Below are 26714 nucleotides of genomic sequence, written 5' to 3'. Positions count from 1 at the left end.
CTGGCTCCCAAATGGCCTCGGCAATTCTGGTATTCCACTCTGATGAACCTGGTTCAGGAACCTCCCTGGATTCTGCCTCAAATCCCTCATCTACTGTATCAACGGGATAGCTGGATACTGCACAGTCATGTCAAAACTCTGAATCTAGCTGCCTGGCAGATCCAGGGTCTGTAAACACCTCTACCCTTTCTAAACAGGTAATGGATGTATTCCTTGAAGCTAGATGGCCCAGCACTAGAAAATCTTATGTGGGTAAATGGAAAAGGTTTTGCTCCTGGACTCAAGTCCAGGGTGGTGATTCTGCTGTTCCGAACATTCCTCTGATTTTACAGTATCTGACAGAGTTGTTACATACGGGCCTATCTTTTTCGTCTGTTAAGCTTCATACTTCTGCTATTTCTGCACATTATGATACAGATCCTCCAATTTTTTTCTCATCCATTACTTAAAAAATTTCTTAGAGGGGCTAAGAATATTCGGCCCCCTATGAGGGCTCCTGTTCCCACTTGAGATCTTAACTATGTTTTGGAGAAATTAACCTTGTCTCCTTTTGAACCTGCAGCTTCCACGGATTTGAAATTTTTGTCTTGGAAAACTGCTTTTCTTTTAGCTATTACCTCTGCTAGAAGAATTTTGGAATTGCAAGCACTCATGGCTGTGGAACCCTTCCTTATTTTTCATCAGGACAGGGTATCTCTACGGACTAATCCCACCTTTATGCCCAAGGTGGTTTCGGCAGTGGCTTTGAATCAGTCTATTCATTTGCCTACCTTTTATCCTAATATCCTAATCCTCAAAGTGAGGAAGAAAGTCTTTTGCACTCCTTGGACGTGCACAGGCAGCTTTGTTTATACCTGGACAGGACCAAGATATTCCGAAAATCTGATCAGTTGTTTGTCGCTTATGCTCCTACTGTTCAAGGGAAAGCAATCACTAAGCAAACTATTTCCAAGTGGATTGCCCATTGCATCAAGTTCTGTTACTCTTATCATGGCAATCCAGTTCCTGTTAATGCTAGGACTTATTCTACCTGGGCTACTGCTACTTCAGCAGCTTTTCTTTGTGGGGTTCCTACCAAGGATATTTTGGAGGCTGCTAATTAGAGTTCTGTAAATACTTTTTCTAAGCATTACAACCTCCCTCTCTATTCTAAATCCAGGGCCGGTTTTGCTTCTACGGTTTTGCAAGGTTTTGTGACCGCTCCCTCTGTTTCTCCTCCAGCCACCCTTTCTTAGCTTTAGGACTCAACCCTACAGTCATGACTGCAACAGTGAACCACAAAGGACATAGTACAGATGTGTACTCTTACCATAAATGTAGATGTTCGAGTGTGTTCACTGTTGCAGTCTGGGTTACCCTCCCTCCTACCCCCTCTTTTGTTTTTTCTGGTATTATCTGTTATGAGGTATTTTGGCTGATGAGGTTTTGGGCATGGTTTCTTTTTTAGCCTTTTCTTTCTGGGCATCTGACATCTGGGGCAAGAAAAACTGGGGAAATGGCATCAGCTGAGGTCTTTATACCTTCTGGCACATTGATGTCAGGATAAAAGTGACCTTAGCTGATGCCTGATCCAGACTTTGGGACTCTGGCCGATTGGGGGCTGCTGCTGGCAGGAAGAACCCTACAGTCATGACTGCAACAGTAAACACACTCGAACATCTACATTTATGTTAAGAGTACACAACTGTACTTTAGTCAGGGTGAGCAGGCAGCATGTCAGCAGAGGAGTGTGGAAATCTGACAAGGAGCCAGCTGGCGGAGATGTGCAGGCTAGGGGACTGTTGCATGGAAACCTTACTAAGGCAGACCTGATTGCAGTCTTGGTTACAGCTGCATCAGAAAACAGCAACCAGGAGGACTATCAGAGAGGCAGTGGAACTATAATGCCCTCAGAGAATGGACAGCTCTACCTTTCTGCAGAGGACTTAAAAATCTATCTGGAGCTATAGACACTTGAGTTAGAGGCCAGGTGTTTGGAGATAGAAGCCGAGGAAAAGGAGAGGCAGAGGAAGCATGAGAGAGAAATGCTGACTCTTCGCCAGAGTCATGGAGATAATGGGGAAGGGACTAACTGGACCCCAGAAGCACAACAGGTTAGTAAATCTCTTCTGCAGTTTAAAGAGGGGGATAATTTTGATAGTTTCATTCATATGTTTGAGGGGGTATGCAAACAGTATAGTGTTGACCAAAGGCTCTGGGTATGGTTCCTGACCCCCTTACTCCATGGTAAAGCTGTAACTGTATTGTCTAAAAAGTCAGACGCATGTTTTGATTATACTGCTGTATAAAATTGTCTATTAGAATTTTTTAAGCTAACACCTGAAATGTATAGGAAAAAGTTTTGTGAGCATAGACGCAAGGCAGATGAAAGTGTGTGTGAATATGTTGCTTAACTGAGCACTTATTTCCATAGGTGGTTGAGTGGATGTCAGGTCACCACTTCTGAAGGGCTGGCAGACCATTTGGTGAGGGAACAAGCCCTTAGCACTTTGCCTGAGGACATGAGGATCTGGTTAGCTGATAGACAATCTGCTACTTCAGATGAGTTGGGGAAGGAGGGAGAACAATACCTGGCAAGCAGGGCAGCCCTGCATAGGAAAGGGACTCCCAGTACTGTTCATGTGTTTAAAGGAACCCATGGTGGGCAGCACAGACTGCCCCAACAGAATCTGCCAGTAGCAGGGGAAGCCATACAGGAGCTGGGGTTAAATGTTTTGAATGCAACCAGTGGGGCCATGTGGCATGCAGATATCCACAAAGGCAAGATGGGGAACAAAAGGTGAGAGTGCCAGTAAGTGGGAAAGACAAAATGCCAATAGTGGGTTGTCTTGAGACAACAGAGGTACTGAACTACCATCCTGCAGATGTCCTGATAGGGAAGGATTTGGATGAGGCAGTACCATGTGCTTATGCAGTTACACGCAGTCAAGCTAGGAGACAAGCATGTGGGTCTGGTAGCCTGGGGGAGACACAGACAGACTGCATACTTGCAGCCAGAACTGGTGAGGTGATTTCTTCTGGGAGGGAGCTACCCTGTAGCAGTGAGACTGAAGGTAAGCCACAGCTGCTTGTGGGTACTGATGTTCCCTTGGACAGAGGGACTACAAAGGTAGAGGTGAGTAGCAGTACCCAGACTGACAGTGAAGCACCACTGTTAGAGGATGCCAGACTTCTTGTGGAAGGGGAGCTGGGAAGGGTTACAAGGAGAGAGTTGAGACAGGCTCATCTCTCAGACCCTACATTGCAAGGCCTGAGGCAGGTAGCTAGGGAGGCACCTGATTCTCAAGGAAAGAGGGAATTTGTATATTGGGACAAAGGGTCACTATACAGAGAGTGAACCCCCGAGGGAGGGCTAGTAGGTGAGAGAACAACTGCATGGCAAACCACAAATGTACCCCGGGGTTGCATCTGTGTCCCTCCTTGATAAGGTCAGGTGGTGCTGATCACAGATTTACATGCAAATATAGACTTTATCTCCTGGTCTATAAGGGAACAAGGGTATAACATGGTTAGGCTTATAATGGCCCCAAGGCCATTAGCTTAGTAACCTCCTATGATCGTATGATCCTATGTATGATATCTATGTGTGGGTCTAATGAGAGGGGGTCTGCCTTTCCCCACTGGAGGTATTCTGCTCGTTAGGTACAGAGCGGTGCTGCGGTAGCGTTGTCGCCTCACAGTTAGACGTTGCCTGTTCGATTCTCAGATAAAGCGTCTTCTGTGTAGCGACATGCGTGAATGGGCATTCCTTCGTTGAAGGTTGTGCGTTAGGCCCAGCAAGCCAGTACGTAAAAATCTACTGTCAATCATTAGCGGACCGGAATTCCGCTGTGGCGACCCCTAACCAGGAAAAGCCGAAAGACACAAACAAGGTACAGAGCATGTAACACCTGGTTAGTACTAAAAAACTGCCCTAGCACAGCCATAACAAGGCCTTCAACAGAGCATGCAACAGATATCACACTGCCATGCTGCACAGTCAATGCTGCCATGACCTGCCCATGCATGTAACTCCTGGTTAGTACTACAGCACTGCTAGAGCACTGCAATAGCAAGGCTTTCAAAAGAGCATGCAACAGATACCACACTGCCATGCTGCACAGTCAATACTGCCATGACCTCTCTATACTTACACTCCTCACCTTCATGCAACACATTTTTCTGCTGTACTATATAATTGGTGGTATGGGCAAGTACATGCAGGTCAGTGCCATGATGTCACTGGGAAAGTTCATGCACCTGTAACAGTAAGTGTAAACCCTCTAACCCATGTCCATGCAAATCAGCTACTCTCCCACATGAAGTCTGATGATAGTATCAATCCATCGGGCAAGAGTCTCCATCAATACCAGATTCTACATGGGACAGTGGGTCTTGAGCATCATCATGTCTGTCATCTGATGTCCCCACATCATCAGAATGGCTGGACACACTATCCTCTCTATTGGAGACTTCATCATGAATAACATGTCTGTCCCCTTCTGGTCCAGGCAATGAACCCAACATAGTGGCCCACATGCCAATGACTGTACTATCAGAGTGAAGCACATCACATCCCACCTCAGGATCAGTGGGCAGTCTACTGGAGGAGACAGGTAATTGACATGCTGCAAAAAGAGAAATATGACATATAGGTTCATAGGAGGTTACTAGGCTAGTGACCCTAGAGCCCTTACATGTCTAGCCATGTTAATCCCAAGTTGCCCCATGTATCCTTATTAAGTGAATATATTTTGCAGAGCTAGTCTATGGTCAACATTGATTCTCCCTGTCCATGAGGGCCATGGGTGCCACCCCCTGTGTGAATTTGCAGTCTTCCATCCATTTGTCCAGGTTGCTCTTGAGTAGGGTCAGTGAGGAACTCTGCTTCATGAGAATTGGAGGTCTGTTCCAAAGGAGAGGCAGTCTCTCCAAATATGTCTCCTAGAGACTGCCGCTCCTCTGGAACAAACTTCATGCCATATACAATCACAGAAGTCAAATGAAGCAGCATATGACTGAGATTTTGGACAACTAAATAATTACAATGCTAATAATGATATGGACTTACCAGGTTGGCATTGCTGTGGTTGGTTCGGGGACCCTATAAAATAGAGAGATGCCATGTCATTCATATATAAATCACATATGACAGATAATGTCAATGCAACCAATAAAACCTACTTGACATAGCCTCCTCTGACTCTATCACCAGTAGCGAGGGATGAAATGGCACTGCCATGTAAAAAGATAAATGTACACATCTCAGGAGTATGCACAAACAAGGCATCATGTAACATTAAACATGACATATAACACACAGCAAATAAGATATACCCATATGAGATGGGCAATGATGCTCAGATTGCAGGTATACCAGATATGTGAACAAGACGTCATTAGTCATGAAGGTCACAGATATAATTTAAAATATTAAACTATAGCAGCCAGGTACATCCTCCTTGTGGAATGTATCATCTGGCATAACGTGGAGCCTGAAATTTATAATGGCACAAAAGCAGCAACATGTGAATATGCTGCACAGTCACAACAGGAGACAGCGGCACAAAACAACTATGGGCCACACTAACAGGATATCGAGACACTTACATGGCATGTGTTGCTGCTACTCCTGTGTTGATAGGGCTATGCAATTGAGACACTCAACATCACACATGCTGCTGACAGTGTTGTGTAGGTACTATGTAGTTACGACAACATGTTGTGTTATGTGCGTACTATGTAGTTAAGATAACATGTCATGTTATGTACGTACTATGTAATTACGATAACATGTTGTGTTATGTGCGTACTATGCAGTTAAGATAACATGCTGTAACATTTACTTTATGCATCGAGTGGGTTTTCACATACATGTCATAGTTGCAGTTCTGTAACAAAAATATAAAAGTAAAGTAAGATTTATGAATGAAAATCCTTTAATGAAAATTGTAGTGTATGCTTCAGTGTTTGTGAATGCCGGACATACTTGTACATCCTGGATCAGCTGCCTCAATTCCCACCCCACCCCCCAGAGATCTCATGATCTTGACAGGTTTTATGGTGGGAGGCCAGGATCATCATTTTCTCATTTTGGGAAAGGCAATGGTGGCCCACTTCCAGTAGTGTTCCTCTCCCTCCTATAGTGGCAGAGTCTGTTATCTGCATGGACTGTCTGGGCAGCAACCTCTTAGCACAAAAAATGTGGACACTGCCAAACATAATGTGGGACAAAGACTCAAATATATTGACAAATTGTAACTATTGCTCTTATAAACTTAGAAAGTTGCTAGAATTAAAGATTTGGTGTTATCATGTATTTTCTGAAGGATATGAATGAAGCCTGAAACTGAAATCCCTGTCGTTATTTAGTGAATTCAATCATCACTGATTCACCACAAAAATCACAAATTTTATAAGGAATATGCCAAAAATATGAGGTGAAAATCTGACATTCTGCAAAAATCTGGACAGTTGAGAGGTATGCTGGCAGGACTCCTTGGCTATGTTGTGCCCACCTACAGCATTGATCATATTTGTGAGATTCCTCCACAGTTACTGTCTTCACACTGTATCATCCAACCTAGCATGTTCTGTCCATGCTGGCGCAGAGCTTCTATAACTATCTCATTTTCAACTGGTGAAAAATTCACACTCCTATTTTGGTTGGGCATCTGAAAGATACAGTAATATGCACATCTTAGATTTTATGTCGGCGTTCACATTTTGACATGTCAATGTTCAAAGCATATGTCCAGTGAATGCCTTACCTCTCATTAAGAGTGCATTGACATGCAAAACTATCTGTGTCATCTGTAAGTACTGCAGTTTAAAAATAAGCCTACCAGAATAATTGATCAATATGCCCAAACATCATCAGCACATACAGTATGTGCACAGTTATCAATCCATTCCACTTGTTTGGATATGTCATGTATACAGAGATGGGATCCAAACCTATATCAGTAGATATTTAGACAAGTAAGGGCTGACAGATAACCCATGCACCACAACTTTGGTAATACTAAAATGGTGTTGCCACAGTTTACACGTATCCAGCTACACCTATAATTCTACCTCAAGCATGTGGGATGCATCACAGATGTTATTACATCGGTGTCAGACAGCAGCACAAATATTACCTTAATGATATGGTACACAACATAGCTATTGCAAATGTTACAATCACAAACAGAAAAAGATAAGCTTATGAAAATGAAGAGCTAAGCAGTTATGGCTACTTGTGACCTCAACAAGCAATGTAAATGTTAAACCATCTTGATGTTGCCTCATTCTGACTGAATGTAATCATAGCTACTACTATATGACTAAGCATCAGAAAATATACATAAATCAGTCCCTGAATGTACAGGTTGCAAACCACCCTGTAATTCATCATTATCTGCAAACCTACTTCAGATATAAAAAAGTTAATCTGCATTACCTACTGATATGAGCAGATTCCATCATTACCCAAGGTTCACTTCTAACCACAGAACTGCATGTTGGGATAATCTGCATGGTAGTGATGGATATATACCCATATGCATGCATATTGGGGAAGTCTTTCCTCATCCTTTATGTCACCGAGATATTGTAATGTAGAGAATTTTTCGTAAAATATGTGAAATATTTTACGGGTTTCACTCAGAGCACTATGAGCAGTGTCTTGCACAACAGCAATGCAAACAGGTGACAGCTTACCTTTGAGAAAATAGCATTCAGGCAGCTATACCTCCACGTGAGCTTAGCTAAACACATGCACCTTTTAACTGCGTTTGGCTCCATACATAATTAATGAGACTCATTAGCATATGTTTTAGATTCCCATTAGCAAGTGTTCTCGAATCTTGGCACATGTACCAATAGGTCAGTATAAGATTACAGTAGTCAGCACAAATGTCCAATAGGGATCAATAAATGGGAATATCTGTAACCCATGCCTGATGCCCACCAGCAGACTGCTACTACCCATATATGCTGCTTTTAAAATGTGATATTGATAAATAGTCCTATCACACTGTTGCTACCTGCGAACCGAGTCCGACCATCATTAAGCATTTTTTGAAAGGCATTTTTCTGGAAGCTTTAACTACTGTGCCAAGGATATCAATCAAAAGGAGGCTGCAGTGCTTCTGGGCACCCAGCTGGACAGATGATGAGACACTGCAGATGCTAGCCGTCTGTGCTGGACATGGGATGAGGATATACGCATGACTGAAGAACTTCACACAGATCTACATTTGGAACCAGATTGCAAGGGAACTCCAAAGACAGACAGGAATCATCAGGACAGGTATTCAGGCCTAGCACTCATACAACAACCTTCACTGTAGAGACTGGGATGATTTGTGGGGCAAAATCTATCAGGTTTGGGCCCAGTCCCTGGATGCCCACAGTAAGTACCAAAATCCAAACCTTAATTCATACTACATACTGTTAGCATTTACCAAACCACATATGCTGTTATATGAAGTAGGGTCTATTGCTCTTCAGTATGTAATACATACATCAGAGTAACTAGGGAACACTTAATGGAATTAAAATGTGAAAGTAAAAAGGATGGATGTTTAACTGAGCATACTGCAGGCATTTGTAGCTTAGACAAAGATACATGAATGTAAGATATGTAAGCAGCATCAGAAATTATGAAGGAAAGCAAGTAGTCCTTATATCTCAATTAAACTGCTAGTCATTCAGAGTAGATATTCAGGCATGAAAAGTGATGTGATATATAATTGGATGAGTAACCAGAAAATCACCCAGGGGTTCCACCTGTGTCCCTCTTGGACAGGGGCAATAGGTGCTGATTTTAGTGAGTGCTTGAATCAGACACCTTTAGGAACATGGGTTGAACTTGGATAGGCTTATAAGGGCCTTCAGGCTGTTAGCCTTGTAACCTCCTATGAATCTATGATTATTTACTGTGCTGAGCAATGTGTATGGAGGCAGATTATTCACAGGTTTGTCTCCCACTAATTCCACAATACACACAAAATGTATTAACTAAGCATTATAATTTTCTTAAATCCATATGGATATTTTGCAATGTTGTTTACTGACTTAGCAAGTTATCTTTACAGTTTTTTCTTCTCTTTCATCTGAGTGCCTTAACTCATGCAACTCATAGGTCGCAAATGACTATGCATTTTGCTGTTATGCACAGTTCTTTGAGAATATCTCAACATGTACTCTTGTAATACTGAAGGAGTCATTATTCTGTTGTAATGAGCACAATGTTTTGCTTTTGTGAGCTTTCCTGTTGGTGTTCATTGATATGCACAAGCATTAACTATGGAGTGCATCAGAGAATATTAACATTAATGCGGCTCACCACGCATTCGACATGATTGCGTATAGCACTCATACTGAATATGCTTCCAATGTGGGGATGTGAGCACTACACTGTGGCAGAGCTGTTGGTTTGGTTTATTTAATTATTTATTTATTTTTACATTTATTAACTGGGAAAGTCCGACTGGACCCAGGTTCTTTTTCAGCAGAGGCCTGGGGAGAAAAGCTCCCATTCACAAAATAGAAATGCAAATGCTAGTACAAATGAATAATACAATATACAATTAGTAGCACAAATACAAAGTACATTACAGTTAAAAATGCCACACGCTTTGACAGTAAATCAGTTGTACGGCATACATTGAGCGATATATGTTATATAACAAGATTAAGTAGATAGACAATAAAAATACACATGATTTAAATGCCTAACATAGTGAAAAATACTAGTCTCAAATAATGAAACAAGTAGGCTCTCCAGAAGTACTTTTGTTAATATGCAAACACTATGGAGAGAAACCACATGTGTATAACTGAGGTTAGTAATTTGGGTGTGTAGTTAAGGAGAGTGGGCTGAAAAGGGTCAATGGTTATGGGTGAGTTACCTGGGGGTAGTGCAGGGGCATAGCCAAGTGTCAGTCGTATAGGATCTTAGTGTTTGTTTGAACTGGGCTACTGAAGGATGGGTAACTATATTGGAAGACAGTGTGTTCCATATTTTAGCTATGTAGCTGGAGAAAATGGATTTGTCTGCTATGTTAGTAGCTTTTGTAACTTGTAAAACTAATTTACTGCTTAAGTGGAGAGTTCTATTATGTGAGTGTAGGAGTATTAGATTTTAGAGAGCAGGGTTTTTCCTGATTGGTGCAGGATTTTTTGTGCAAAAATAAGTTGGTCGTATAGAAGGAGGTTGGGAAGCTCTAGCCAACTCAGTTGTTTCAAGGCTGAACGATGATGAGACTTGAAAGGAGACTTGGTGGCAAATCTCGCTCTTTTATTGCAACAACAGTCTAGTTAGGCCATGTTTGTGAGAATTGGGGAGGCATACAGAAGGGTGGATATGACGGGTGTTTGTGCAAAAGTAGACATGGCTTGCTTAGTGAGGAATTGTTTATTTCTATATAGTACTCCTAGTTTTTTATTCACCTTTTTATGTTTGGGAGATATGCATGTCAAATTTCATGTTGCAGTCAATTTCTACACCAAGAAGTTTAGTGTGACTAATAGGGGGGATGGTGGTTTTGTTCATGGACATGATACTTTTACTTTGTCTCATAAACTGCAAACTGACTAGGGTTTGAATCACAATGTTGAATTTTAGTTGTTGTCATGGGCATTCTTTTTACACAAAGGCAGATATGTCTGTTACTTATAAACTTCTTGGGTAATGTCTGTTTTGTATTGCAAAATTACTTCATGCTGCTGATAACTACATATTCCTACATTACCTGCAGTTATTCTAGATTGTTCTATAAGATTTATGTATTGCCACATATTTCCTTGTGCTCCTGTTGCAGCTTGTATGGACAACAAAAAAATAACTGTATCTTCAGTGTTATATATTGAATGATTATCAGTCACCATAACTGTATCTTCACTGTTATATATTGAATGATTATCAGTCACTATAACTGTATCTTCAGTGTTATATATTGAATGATTAACAGTCACTATAACTGTATCTTCAGTATTATATACTGAATGATTATCAGTCACTATAACTGTATCTTCAGTATTATATATTGAATGATTATCAGTCACTATAACTGTATCTTCAGTATTATATATTGAATGATTATCAGTCACTATAACTGTATCTTCAGTATTGTATATTAAATGATTATCAGTCAGTATAACTGCATCTTCAGTATTATATATTGAATGATTATCAGTCACTATAACTATCTTCAGTATTATATTTTGAATGATTATCAGTCACTATAACTGTATCTTCAGTGTTATATATTGAATGATTATCAGTCACTATAACTGTATCTTCAGTGTTATATATTGAATGATTATCAGTCACTATAACTGTATCTTTAGTAATATATATCGAATGATTATCAGTAAGCATAACTGTATCTTCAGTATTATATATTGAATGATTATCAGTCAGTATAACTGTATCTTCAGTATTATATATTGAATAATTATCAGTCACTATAACTGTATATTCGGTATTATATATTGAATGATTATCAGTCAGTATAACTGTATCTTCAGTATTATATATTGAATGATTATCAGTCACTATAACTGTATCTTCAGTATTATATATTGAATGATTATCAGTCACTATAACTATCTTCAGTATTATATGTTGAATGATTATCAGTCACTATAACTGTATCTTCAGTGTTATATATTGAATGATTATCAGTCACTATAACTGTATCTTCAGTATTATATATTGAATGATTATCAGTCACTATAACTGTATCTTCAGTATTATATATTGAATGATTATCAGTCACTATAACTGTATTTTCAGTGTTATATACTGAATGATTATCAGTCACTAAAACTGCATCTTCAGTGTTATATATTGAATGATTATCAGTCACTATAACTGTATCTTCAGTGTTATATATTGAATGATTATCAGTCACTATAACTGTATCTTCAATGTTATATATTGAATTATTATCAGTCACTATAACTGTATCTTCAGTGTTATATATTGAATGATTATCAATCACTATAACTGTATTTTCAGTATTATATATTGAATGATTATCAGTCACTATAACTGCATCTTCAATATTATATATTGAATGATTAACAGCCACTATAACTGCATCTTCAATATTATATATCGACTGATTATCAGTTACTATAACTGTATCTTCGTAGTTTATATATTGAATGATTATCAATCTCTATAACTGTATCTTCAATATTATATATTGAATGATTATCAGTCACTATAACTGTATCTTCAGTATTATATATTGAATGATTATCAGTCACTATAACTGTATCTTCATTATTATATATTGAATGATAATCAGTCACTATAACTGTATCTTCAGTATTGTATATTGAATGATTATCAGTCACTATCACTGTATCTTCAGTATATATTGAATGATTATCAGTCACTATAACTGTATCTTCAGTATTATACATTGAATGATTATCAGTCACTATAACTGTATCTTCAGTATTATATATTGAATGATTATCAGTCACTATAACTGTATCTTCATTATTATATATTGAATGATTATCAGTCACTATAACTGTATCTTCAGTATTATACATTGAATGATTATCAGTCACTATAACTGTATCTTCAGTATTATACATTGAATGATTATCAGTCACTATAACTGTATCTTCAGTATTATACATTGAATGATTATCAGTCACTATAACTGTATCTTCAGTAGTTTATATATTGAATGATTTTCAGTCACTATAACTGTATCTTCAATATTATATATTGAATGATTATCAGTCACTATAATTCTATCTAAAGTATTATATATTAAATGATTATCAGTCACTATAACTGTATCTTCAGTATTATATATTGAATATTTATCAGTCACTATAACTGTATATTCGGTATTGTATATTGAATGATTATCAGTCACTATAACTGTATCTTCAGTATTGTATGTTGAATGATTATCAGTCACTATAACTGCATCTTCAGTATTATATATTGAATGATTATCAGTCACTATAACTGCATCTTCAGTATTATATATTGAATGATTATCAGTCACTATAACTGTATCTTCAGATTATACATTGAATGATTATCAGTCACTATAACTGTATCTTTAGTATTATACATTGAATGATCGTCAGTCACTATAACTGTATCTTCAGTATTATATATTGAATGATTATCAGTCACTATAACTGTATCTTCAGTATTATACATTGAATGATTGTCAGTCACTATAACTGTATCTTCAGTATTATACATTGAATGATTATCAGTCACTATAACTGTATCTTCAGTATTATACATTGAATGATTATCAGTCACTATAACTGTATCTTCAGTATTATATATTGAATGTTTATCAGTCACTATAACTGTATCTTCAGTGTTATATATTGAATGATTATCAGTCACTGTCACTGATATTTTGCCAATCAAAGACATTCTGCGAATATTGCAGTGGAATGGCCATTCAATTTATGTATGTGTTGTAGTCACACTTTTCATTATGCAGAAAGTCTGACCAAAGTGAAGCTCCCTTGACTGTGGCTCATTTGAGGCATTACTACAAATAAAACTTAGGAAAAGATAAACAACTAAAGATAACAAAACCGAGTCAGCAGCACACCGTCCCAACACCACCAATATATCAGGTATCCGGTAAAAGTAAAACCAAGAACCATTTAATTTCACGCGCTTTTCGTTGCCAGAATGTAGCAACTTCTTCAGAAACACATACAAAATTTCAAAGAACAGTATTTAAATAATTGAATCATATGACATGAAAGACACACCTCTCTCCGCTAGGTTTTTTTAAAAAGAAACTTCACTAAAAAGCACACCTTGTTCATAGATGTATGATAAATTTGTTACAAATTTACCAAAAAACTAGACCAAAGGTCTCATCAGATACAATGTATCAAGGTTAAATATTATTACTTAAAGAAGTGAAACATTAAGATCAAGAAACAATGTTTAACCCAACCTAAAATTCACTCTAATAGCAATTATTCATACACATATACATGAAGATGTAAATATACTCACAAGCTTAACTGGTTACAGTTTCAAGCTTCTTAATTTCAGTAAGCAAGCAATATTGCAAGCATCATTCAGTCCTGGGGCTACAAATGCATTTAGTCGGATTTGCCATGCTAGTTCATGTTCTTCTAGGAGTAAATTCAATGGGCCCCCTCTCATATTAGTTTGAATTTGATCTATAGCCTTGAACAAGAATTTGTGACCCATATTGTTGGCGACATGTCGGGCCAATGGATTGTCCATCTTATTGACGGAAATAGCATAGGTGAGTTCATAAACCCTATCCCGTAATCTATGTTCAGTCTTCCCCACGTAGAATGCGGGACAGCATACACACCTTGCTATATATACAACGAGTCTAGAATTACAATTGAGTTTGAATTTGATTTCAAACTTATGGCCACTGATACCAAATGTATTACCAACTTCTACAAATCTACACATCCTACAAGATTCGCACATGGTCATCCCTGCATATCTATGTGTATTAATCTGTAGCTTTTATGCATGGTGGTGGCTGTTAGTTTATTGCATAATGTGCATGATTTGCCTATTCATTTGATGAAATGATATCTGCTGGCTTACACTATCACTAATGTTGTATCTGATAGCTTACACTATCACTGATGTATCTGATGGCTTACACTATCACTAATGTTGTATCTGATGGCTTACACTATCACATGTATCTGATGGCTTACACTATCACTAATGTTGTATCTGATGGCTTACACTATCACTGATGTATCTGCTGGCTTACACTATCACTGCTGTTGTCAGGGTTGTGATGCTGTGTACTGCTTGACTTTCACTCTGTTAGCACTGCTTTATAAAACAGCCATCACATTTTTTTGGCATTGTTGTAGTCCTTACTCTATTTAAAGATGCATTATAACTGGCCTGCTTGAAGTCACAATCAGGCTTAATGTAGGACATATAGTAGTATCTCCTTTTAATTATTGATATTAAACATGTCACTGTTATTTATGGGTCCATTGACACATGTATGACTTGAGAAGAACATGTTTTACATCTTTTATATAAATACAGCAGGACCTGTGCAAGACCATGCTGCCATTTGACATACTATACTGTACAGAAGTGGCTCTTCCAGTTGTTTCCATTTTGGATGTGAGGATATTGTGATGTCATCACTTACCCATAATGCACTGCACATCTCATTTGCATTTCAATTTCAAATTCAGAGTTGAATATGTAGAAATTGTGATATTCTACATATCATGTAACTGACGAATGTTGCCTGTTTTGATTGCATGTCACCGTTGTAGTAACACCTCAACATATCTGTATGTGGTAATCATGGTAATGAGATCATCTGCACCGGCCAATTTATACTAGTACTGGTTTGGACATTTTCTTTACTCTCCATTATTGTGCCCTTTATACTTGCACTATGTCCTTCTGTTACCATAATAGGTAAGTGATCACTACACCAAATAGGCACAGGGTATGTTGCTGTTGTCAGTTGAACATTTGATATATTTTAATACTCTTGCATTATGTTGAAATGTATTGCTAGTATTTGCATTCTTAGATGTGCCTGTCATTGTGTTTTATGATTGCAAAAGTATTGGCAGGTACATCTATTTGTTGATGCAATACTTCTTGCCATGTGGAATACATACCGATAGCTCATTATATGTATGTCTGAGTGTTTCCTCCTTTACAGACCATTTTACATGTTTCTCTGTCATGTAAGCAGATGTCTGATACCTCTGATCTGGTACATTTTAAACATTAATGCCATGATTTCTTAACTAAATTTGATATTGGTAGTAAGTACACTAGCATATGAATTACATAATGTGCGTTTGTACACAAGTCTATGGGTATGTTGCTTATCTTCAGCCCATTCTGTGAATGCATTAAATATGAAATGCAACCATTCCATATCTGTTGCCCAGTACTTTCTGATTTTCATAATGGATTTGTTAAACAGTGTAAGGGTTTGGTCTATTGCAGACTTGCACAGACACATGATTGATGGAATAATTATCTCATGACAAACACATCACTTACATAACACTTGGGTAATGCATAGAGTGTAGGACGCATATATATTGTTGTATGTATTGCTGTTTATCTTTTAATGTTGAATCTGTTTCAGGAGTAAGTAAGATGTACAATTATTGTCATGTTACCGAGCACATCACCTGTGCCAGTCCACCAAGCCATCAGTGAAGACTACAGTGCCGACAAATGTTTTATGCTGAGTTGGACTTCAAGGACCAGACCAGAAACCAGGATGTTGACGATAATAATGATGGACCTGGAACCAGCATGTGCTATCACACCAATGGCTAGCATTAACAACATCCTCCACTGTGAAACCCAGATGACTTCATGGCTAGATACCTAATGTCATCACCGATGTGTTCTACACCCTGATGAGAGATATGATAGGGAATATGGGCCATGTGTGATTACTTCTGGGAGTTTATGTGTGAGATCATTCAGGAAGTTTGACTCCCATCAAAGAGGTCATCAGGACTGTAAGTTTAGTTTATGCAATCCATTTATGTAATACTGCCTCCATGGCATGTTCCTATTATTTTTATTAGGCACACGTTTGTGGAAGAATCCCACACTGCAGTCATGCTTGCAGGACGCACCTCATGCTACACACTTCACAATTCATTTCATATGGGGCAATAGATTGTTGTTGATGTCATGTTCTCATCTGATGCTGACCTACATGAAGACAATGTTACAGATGGCAGGACATTTATTCCTGCACTCTGTATGTGACATGCCTCTTCTGTATGAAGTGCACCATAACAGTGTTACTGCAAATTTAGTCTGCCCTTTTCTGTGACAGATATGTCTGCCACAGGTGGCCTTCCACCAGTGTGGCACAGTTGTCATAATGGCAGTATCCATGTGCATACATGGTCAGTTTTCATCATTAGCAGCTGTGATGTACACATTGTAGTGCTTTTCTCTTGAGACTACTTCCAAATGGTTGACATATGTGTATAGTCTGCATAAATGTAGTCCCATTTCAGTTTTGATACACCTGTTTACATAAGTTACATATCTATGTATATGCTCCACTAATGACCTTGTTGTGTCAGGAGGTGCCATTGGCATTATACTCTTGTGTGTGACAGTTAACGTTTAATTGTGTGCCATGTAGTACAATGTTAACCTGTCACATTGCCAGCATTTATGACATGGATTGACATTCCCCATTGCCTTTGGGAATTGCATGCTGTTATTGTATGAACTGTAGTGTGATATAGCCTATATTCTAACATGTGTACACTTTGCCTGTATAAAACACATTACCATATCTGTCGAATACTCATTATGTAATAATATGGCAGCCTTTATTTGTATGGTTATACGACTGGATGCCCCTAACATCACAAACACATTAGCCGCCCATTGTATGGCTATAGTCTGTATGTGTCTTTCATTCACATATGGTGCACAATAGTTACATATCTATGACTATCCTCAGATCTTCATACACATTTACAAGTTCTGTTCATATCACTTACCGCGAATGTGCCGCTTGTCTCTTATGTTAGCATGGCATGGCAGTATATAAGGGTATGTGATATTTAAACCTACTTTGGTAATGTACCTATGCATTTGCACACTATTGTGTTGTTTGTGTCATTTGTACAGAGACGTGTGTATAGCCATCACCACTGCACACTGCATATGTGTTAGATGCTAGCTGTTTCTTTAATGTATCTTGTAAGTACTTGCAGTCCATCTTGTGTTATAAATGGGCTTGTGTAATTTTTTCTCCTTTGTTATGGTTGTCCTGCTTTATTCTATGCTAGCACTCCCATACTAATGTGCACCTGTCTTGTACATGTCCCTTCCCCTTCTTTATTTGGCCTATATGCTTCACATATACATGGCATATGTATATGTCCATGCATACCTTCCTGTAACATCATTGTAATCTAGGTATACCACCATTCTGGGTGTCAAAAACTCATATAGGGTGTACACACATACTCTCTCACACACACACACACACACACACACACACACACACACACACACACACACACACAAATCCACACCCAAACCCACACACATGTACACACACACACACACACACACACACACACACACACACACACACACACACACACACACACACACACTCACACACACACACACACACACACACACACACACACACTCACACACACACACTCACACACACACACACACACACACACACACACACACACACACACACACACACACACTCACACACACACACACACACATACACACACACACACACTCACACACACACACACACACACACACACACACACTCACACACACACACACACACACACACACTCACACTCACACACACACACACACACACACACACACACACACACACACACACACACACACACACACACACACACACACACACACACACACTCACACACACACACACACACACACACACACACACACACACACACACACACACACACACACACACACACACACACACACACACACACACACACACACACACACACACACACACACACACACACACACACACACACACACACACACGTTGCTATTGAATAGATTCCATCCATGTTTATGGTGTATTTGTGTGATGTACATTACCCAGACATTTGCATGATCCTTGCATGTTACTGTTCATATGCTATTTCATACTATATATGTATCACTATGTTCTCTATACTTTGTGTCATTGCTGTAGGTATGTATGATGAACCTTCTTTTTTTAATTTCTCCAGATTTTGGGGTTTCTAATACCATGATGGGAATGGGCCCCATTCCAAAGTCAAAGTACAATTAAACTTCATGAAATTAGTATTGTTTCAGACTTTGATGTCAGCCAAAAGTGCTCTTCGTGGCACCTGCAATGTGCCTAGTAATGACTTCTGCAATTCGTATGGAGTTACATATACTGGAAACATATCCATGATTGTAAATTCCTTTTTATAAGACTCATTGCTCCTACTACTATTGGAACTGTCTGGGTATCTTTCTTCCACATTGCTCTCATTTCTGCCTGCAGATTCTGATATTTTATAACTTTGTGTCTCTCTGTATGCAAGACACTGTAGTCAATGGGTGTGGCAATTTGAATGATCAATGCTACTTTTGTCTTCTTTTCTTGGATCACTATATCCAGTTTTCTAGCATCTATCTTTTGGACTGTTGATAATGGGTGATCCCATGTAACATAAACATCATCATTTTCTATGATGCTTTGTCGCTCATGTTTCCAGTGTTTTTCAGTCACTTCAGTACCACAATGTTTGCACAATCCCCAGTGCAACAGTCTTGCCACATTATTATGCCTTTCAATATACCGTTCTTCTGCCATTAGTGTGTTGCAACCAGCAACAAGGTGAATGAGTGTTTCCAATTCGGTTTTACAAAACCTACATTTGTCTATTTCTTGTTTGGCTTATGTGATGTTATTGCATGTCACACATCTGCTTTGCATACCTGAACACCATCTGTGTTGCCTCCAGCATGGAATGTGTCTTTAGGTTCATAGGTTCATAGGTTCATACTAGGCTATCTGCCCGAGGGCATTTACAAGCCTAGCCCATAGTTTTGTGGCTTACGCCACCCCTTTAGTATGGGGAACTATACCCATTATTTTGCTGTGCCTCTGTCGAGCAGTGACACTGAGGTAATCCCTGGGCTATATCTGCGATCTCCCATCCATTGGTCAAGATTTCTCTTGAACAAGGCCAGCGAGGTGCTCTGCCTCACATATACCGGGATTTTATTCCACAGCATAGGGAGTCTTTGGGTGATGAATCTATCCCTCCAGCACGTCCTATTAATAGCCGTGTCGAGGTTTAAGTCTCTCGCCCTTGTGGCTCTGACGGATCTAGATTTTTGAGGTGAAGCATATTCATCAAATCTGGGTTTGACATGGCCTTGTATGTTAGGCAAAGGTCACCTCTGAGCAAGCGTGGCGACTGAATAGAGCTGGAGTTCTTTCAGTCGGGCAGCATAGGACAGATGTTTGAGACCCTTTATCCTTTTGGTGAGGAACTTTTGTGGCCTCTCCAGCTGCTGCAAGTGTCGGGTCAGATACATTCCGAATGGGGCATTGTACTCAATCATTGGTCTGATGAGTGATGAGTATAGGGATACTATGACCTCCCTTGATCTAGATGAGAATCCCTTCATGATAAGGTGGGCAATGTAGAAGGTCTTCCTAACTACTTTAGCTACATGGGTGTCGAATGACAGACTACTATCAACCTGGGTCCCCAGGACCCTGATAACTTCTTCTGTGCTCAGTGGATTGCCACCTATTTGGTAGCTAGGGGTAACCTTGTTTTTCCCGAAGGGTATGACTATGCATTTTTTGGCATTTAACTTTAGGCCATGGCTCTGGCACCAGTTATCCGTTTCTGTGAGACCCTTCTGAAGGATATCTGTGTCAGATGTGTTTTCTACTATGGCCCAGTTTGCAGTCATCTGCAAACTTTGTCAGCCATAACCCTCCTGTGTTTGCTTGTACTTCGGAAAAGTAGATGCCAAACAAGAGTGGGCCCAGGACTGAGCCCTGTGGTACACCACTTGTGACAGGCTTTGAGTCTGACATGGCGCCAGCAACTCTGACCCTGTGGGTTCTGTCACTCAGCCAGTTTGCAACCCATCTTGTGATGTATGGGTTAACATTTAAGCTGATGAGTTTTTCAATGATACCCGAGTGGGGTATTGTATCAAGGCCTTTGCCAGATCGAGGTAGGCTGTATGGACTGCCTTTCCTCATCAATGGCTTTGGTGACTGTTTCAAAAAGTCAACCAAGTTTAGAAGGCATGATCTGCCTTTGACAAAGCCAAACTGGGATGGATCCAAAGTCTGCAAATTCCCTATGTCTTTATTTATGAGGTCCATTATGATCCTCTCCATGGCTTTGCAGATAAGGCTTGTCAAGCTAATGGGCCGGTAATTTCCAGGGTCGGTGGAGGCACCGCCTTTGTGAAGTGGGACCACAGTTGCAGTGCGCCACTCCTGGGTGCGTATCCAGAGGTAAGACTATGATTAAACAGCTGTCCTAGCTGTGGGTTTAATTCCTCGTTGAGTTCGTGGAGCACACAGCCGGGGACACCATCAGGTCCCATGGATGCTGTGTTTTTGCTTTGGAGAGCAGTTCTCACTTGGGCGTTGGAGATGTTTGGGGGCTGCAATCGCTTGGTATAGATATCTCTCCTTTTGGGGGGGAGGGGGCCGAGAAGTTTGCACTGAACCTGTCAGCCAGTATGTTGGCAATGTCTGTAGGATCAGTAATCTTCACATCATTTTGAACTAGTTCTGAGCATATCTGGGAGTTTCCTCCCAGGTTTCTAACATAGCTAAAGAAGGCCTTATGATTGTCTTTTGAGTCTTTAGCTATTTTTCTCTCAAAATTTGCTTTGGATGATTTTATGAGAGCTCTTAGTTTTTTACTTATAGTGATCAAGGGTGTCTTACCTTTTAAGGATTTTGCTTTGACATATGGATCCCATTTCTCTTGTGTTAGTGGTGTGTGTACTTACAGGTTTATTACACAGTGAAATTACTTTTTTTTTGTAGCGCTGTGCTTAGTTAGTTGCCTGCCACATGCAGGGTTAGAGGTTCTAGACTGTCCTCCACTTATCTACATCTGTATTTCCTTGACAGGATGTGATCATTGTTGTTTGGCTTACACTTGGTCTGCCGACAGCCTAGTGGATGATGGTGTTTGATGTCCATTGTCCACTGTAATGACTGGTCTCCTCATTTAGTCTGTGACACACACCTACCATAGGTCACACACCTTTTGATATGACTGCCATACAATATGCAACATCTCTGCACTGCTTTTTGAACTGGCACACATGTATTTTTCAGGTGCAACATGGCTACTATGTATTCCTATCATGTTTGTCATGTATCCTTGATCCATGTTGTATAGTCGATATATGTGCTGTCTACCTTACCTATCTGTTATGTGCTGACCTTTGTCCATCATTTCTTGTTATGTTTGTTATATGTTTGTGCCTGTACTTTTCCTGACCTCCTCTTTCCATGTCTTTATGTCTTTTCCATTCCATCCATTTGCCCAAAGGGGGGGAGGCTACTCCCACAAAAAAAAAAAAACATGTCCCTCTGCCTTTCCCTCTGACCTACCTATTGCATCATCTCTCTTGTGTGCCCCTCTTCTTTACCCTCACCCCATATCTGCTTTTGATCAACGTATTTCCTTGGGGGTGCGCATTGCTGCTTGTTCTTCTCACACATCCCACACTCATTGTTAGCTACGGTTGCCCATGGCGATGTGGCTGTGATTACCCTTCACCTTAATTCATGAATATGTTTACTGCAAAGTTTGTGAATTATGACACTGTATTTGTATAGATCTGTTTAAGTTTTATGACGATATCTGTAATTATTTGCAGATATTTGACACTTGTTGAATTAGTGTTGATGCACTTTTACCTTCATCTAGTCATTTCCACACACTACTGACATGTTCCATTGAACTTGTATACCTTCCATAGACATGCATTGCTAATGCATGTATATACAACTAAAACTAGCCGAGCCTGTGGTCTTAACAGATAATGACAAAATCACTCAAAAATAAAACTTCTGAGGTGCAACAAACAAACCAAAAACCTTTAGCGTAATAAACTTTTAATTGCTGCTTTCATAGAACAACTACTATTTCTGAAGAAGTTTTTCTAAGAAAGCGGCAATTAAAAGTTTATTACACTGAAGGTTTTTGCTTTGTTTCTTGCACCTCTTAACAGCTTTATTTTTGAATGCATGTATATACTACTTTCTGGACTTATTTTCTCTGTATTTTGCCATAACAGATTGTGGTTGTGCTGATGTCACAGGTGATTTGTTGTGCCTACATTGCACCAAAGTATTCTGCACAGACTGGGGCACATTTGCATATGATTTGGCGTGCCGCTAATCTTCAGTAGAACAATGTACAATCCAGTGAATTCCATGATGTTTATGTAATCCAAACCTAAGTGGCTCGGCTTTGCACATTAAACAGTGAACAAAGGAAAAATGAATATTAAAGTATAGTTGCCTTTTGAAAAAAGTATTCCTGTATACAGTTAATTTTATAATAGGATGCCAGAAAGCAAAGAAATGCAGTTTACATGTTTATGTATGTGCAACCAAGGATAAGTATACATATGTATATCTGTTTTTGTGTCTGCGTGTGTGTATGTGTGTGTGTGTGTGTGTGTGTGTGTGTGTGTGTGTGTGTGTGTGTGTGCACGCATCTGTGTGTATTTGTGTGTGTGTGTGTATGTGTACTTGTGTGCATGTGTATGTGTGTATGTGTGTATTTGTGTGTGTGTGTGTGTGTGCGTGTGTGTGTGTCAGTCTGTGTATTTGAGTGTGTGTGTGTGTCCTGTGTGTTTATATGTGTATGTGTGTATGTATGTGTGTGTGTGTGTGTGTGTGTGTGTGTGTGTGTGTGTGTGTGTGTGTGTGTGTGTGTGTATACGTTTGCAACTGTAGTGTATGCATGCTCACACATTAACACTGCATTTCTAGAGTTAGTGCCATAATGCCATAGCACTATAAAATTAACTCTATAAATATCAAATTTCCAATGCACAACTTTTATCATTTTTTACTTAATTCAGTGATTAATGTAAAACGTTAAAGCACATACTCCTCTGGATGCAGCAAGCTCTGCACAGAGTGCAGGAATAGTGCAAGAGCTGTTGCACACAATATGGCCGATGAGCGATCCAGGAACGAGCTCCCGGGACATGCACAAGCACTCCTACACTATTCCTGCATGGACACCACTGCTATATGCTAATTACCTCATTTGGTGGTGAAAACCATGCAAAGGAGGTAAATTAGTGATCCAGGAAGCAGGCGGGCATCTCCACTAACCGAATACATTTCTGCAAATTACAAAATGGAGGCATGACAGTTCGAAAGAAAGCATGTATTCAATGTAATAGGCATGCCAATGGCCAAATATATGGCAATTGGCATGAAAAATAGTTGCAATTTATAAAAACACAAGTTTATGTTTTTGGCCGATCTTGGCCGTTTAAACGTAGGGCAGCAGTGCACAAATGAGATCGCCACAAAAATAAAGAAAAGGGGGAAATAAGCTTTTATACCCAAATCAGCATTTTGCCATAATAGTCAATGCTTGCATAAGACAATAATACCAGGGAATAGTGGTTGCTAAGGGGGAAGGCTCAGTGTGAGTGTGGTAACTATGAATTAGCATTCTGGTTTATGTAAATGAGGGGACTGATAGTGATTCACAGATTTCCTGTCAGTGTTAGCTTGCACCCAACCATGTAGGTGCAGCAACACCATAGTATAAGTATAAGAGGTGGGTGACCTCATAAGGGGGGTGTGTAATGCATGCTGTAAGCTTATTGGAGCTCTGTGGCCTATGTTTGCCCTTAGCTAAGCAAAGCTAAGGAAGGGGGTGTGTCTCACATTGTTGTGCACTGTTTTCCCTGCTTGAATGGGTGTGCTTGCCATGCACCATTTAAAAAAAAAAACAGGAAATAGCTGCACTGTTCACATCTGAGCATTGGGTATGTGAGACATGCCTTGGGGCTTAAATAGGAAGACAATGGGAAGGGAAAACAGCAGTAGGATCACAGTCAAGGAGTGCTAGCATAGCTGGCAGATGAAATGTATCAGAATCAGCCAATTACACATGCAGCAGCCCAGCACACTACTATAAACTATGCAAGAACCTTTCATTCTGTTTTTTCCCACAAACTCTACATCACTTGTATACACAGATGGGGAAATTTTACATGACAAAACTAACAAAATGTTACAGGCTGCTGTTGCTCTCATACATCAATATGTGCAAGAGGCTGAGGGTGGTGAGGATGTGAATGCCGACAACCATCCCAATGTGAGGAGGAGGAGAAGAGTGTACATACCCAGGGTAGCCTACCAGGGGCTAAATGAGCTGGAGATAGTGGATCGCTATAGGGTGGACAGGGACATTCTACATCAAATTGTTGAGCTGTGCTGGCCCCGTGGATACCAAGGTATGAGTAGGCTTAAGAATACTAGCCACAGGTACCTTCCAAAGGGCAACTGGGGATATCATGGGGATCTCACAGGTAGCAGCATCCAGGGTACTCCACCAGTTCCTGGATGCCATGTCAACACATGCCAGTGAACACATATATTTCCTCAACACACATGAGGCGTTGACCAGCAATATGCATTTCTTCCAGCAAATAGCAGAATACCCTGAGGTAGTGGGTGCTATAGACTCCATGCACATACACATCAAAGCACCACCTGGTGAGCAGGTTAGGGTCTACATAAATTGCAAGGTCTTCCCTCCATCAACTGCCAGATCGTGTATAATGCCCAGGGCATTATCTTGAATGTGTTTGCTGGCAGCCCTGGAAGCTATCACAACTCCCACATCTGGCATATGACACAGTTGTACCAGTCATTTGCCAATGAGGACATCTCATATGACTACCTAGTGGGGAATGCTGGCTGCACACTGTTGCTGTGGCTGATGACACCCCTCAGAAATGCACACACACCTGAAAAAGAACTCCATAATGAGGCACATGCACAAACCAGAATCATTATAGAGCATGTGTTTGGGGTGCTCAAGTCAAGGTTCCGCTGCCTGAACATATCCAGTGGAGCCTTGCAGTACTCTCTAGCTACATACACAAATGTTCATAGTATGTGCCATGCTACACAATATGATCCTGTGAAAAGAGCTGCAGCAGGAACAGCACGGAGCAAGGCCACACAGCCCCCCACCATTGCCAAGGCCATCACAGACACAGAGAGAGTTGGAGGAGGAACTACCTGAGCTTGCCCATGTAGGCAGAAGGAGGTGTGTCCAGTATGCCCAAGCCTTGGCAAAGAGACAAGGCATAGTACATACACTTGCACAAAAGGGACCCAGGGAATGACCCCCTCTCTCTGACTCACACATACAGAAAAAGGGATGCCAAACATGACACTACCTCTGCTTTACCATGTATAGGGAGTGTACTATGTGCATCCGACAGAGTCAGCCCTCCAGCATCATTCTCAGTACTGGCCCAGCCACAAGGTAAGTCACTCTTCCGATCAATTACTGAATGGAGTAGTATGTTCTCAAAGTTGTATCTATGGTATGGACGTGAGCATGCAAGGGAATTGGGTGGCTGAATGGGATGGCAGCAGATAGTGGACACCTATATAGGGAGCATGAAATCCATAAAAAATACTGGTGTCAACATACTAGGCAGTATTAGACAACATGACAAATCCCACCGCAGTACTTGTGGCAGCCCAAATAACTGGGTGTCCATAGGACAAGCACATGCATGTCAGTCAGGCTCACATACCCACCAGCAACCTCAGCCAACAGGACAGGTGTAGATGACCATAAATAAAAGCTGGGCTAAGGCCTCCAAATGATGGCAATGGTGAACAGCCCCCCTCCAGACCTACACAGACAGACTACAGCAGGTCTGGCAGTTGTATGTTAGTCCTGAAGGGTAAGAAGTCTGAAACTGAAATGTAGGTCAATAAAACCTAAGATCTGTACTCTACTGGTATGCCTCTAGTCTGCATGATAAGTCAGAATACAATATGAAATGGAAGCCAACAGAGTACCTGAAATACCAGTCGCATCATAGCAAATGTTTAAAGTCATTATGTGTGCCCCTCTCCACAATCCTACATAGA

This window comes from Protopterus annectens, chromosome 4.part0 (assembly GCF_019279795.1).
Source record: "Protopterus annectens isolate FY-2018-M chromosome 4.part0, PAN1.0, whole genome shotgun sequence".
NCBI lineage: Eukaryota > Metazoa > Chordata > Ceratodontiformes > Protopteridae > Protopterus > Protopterus annectens.
The sequence above is the reverse complement of the archived record's forward strand: the minus strand, read 5'-3'. Positions refer to the sequence as shown.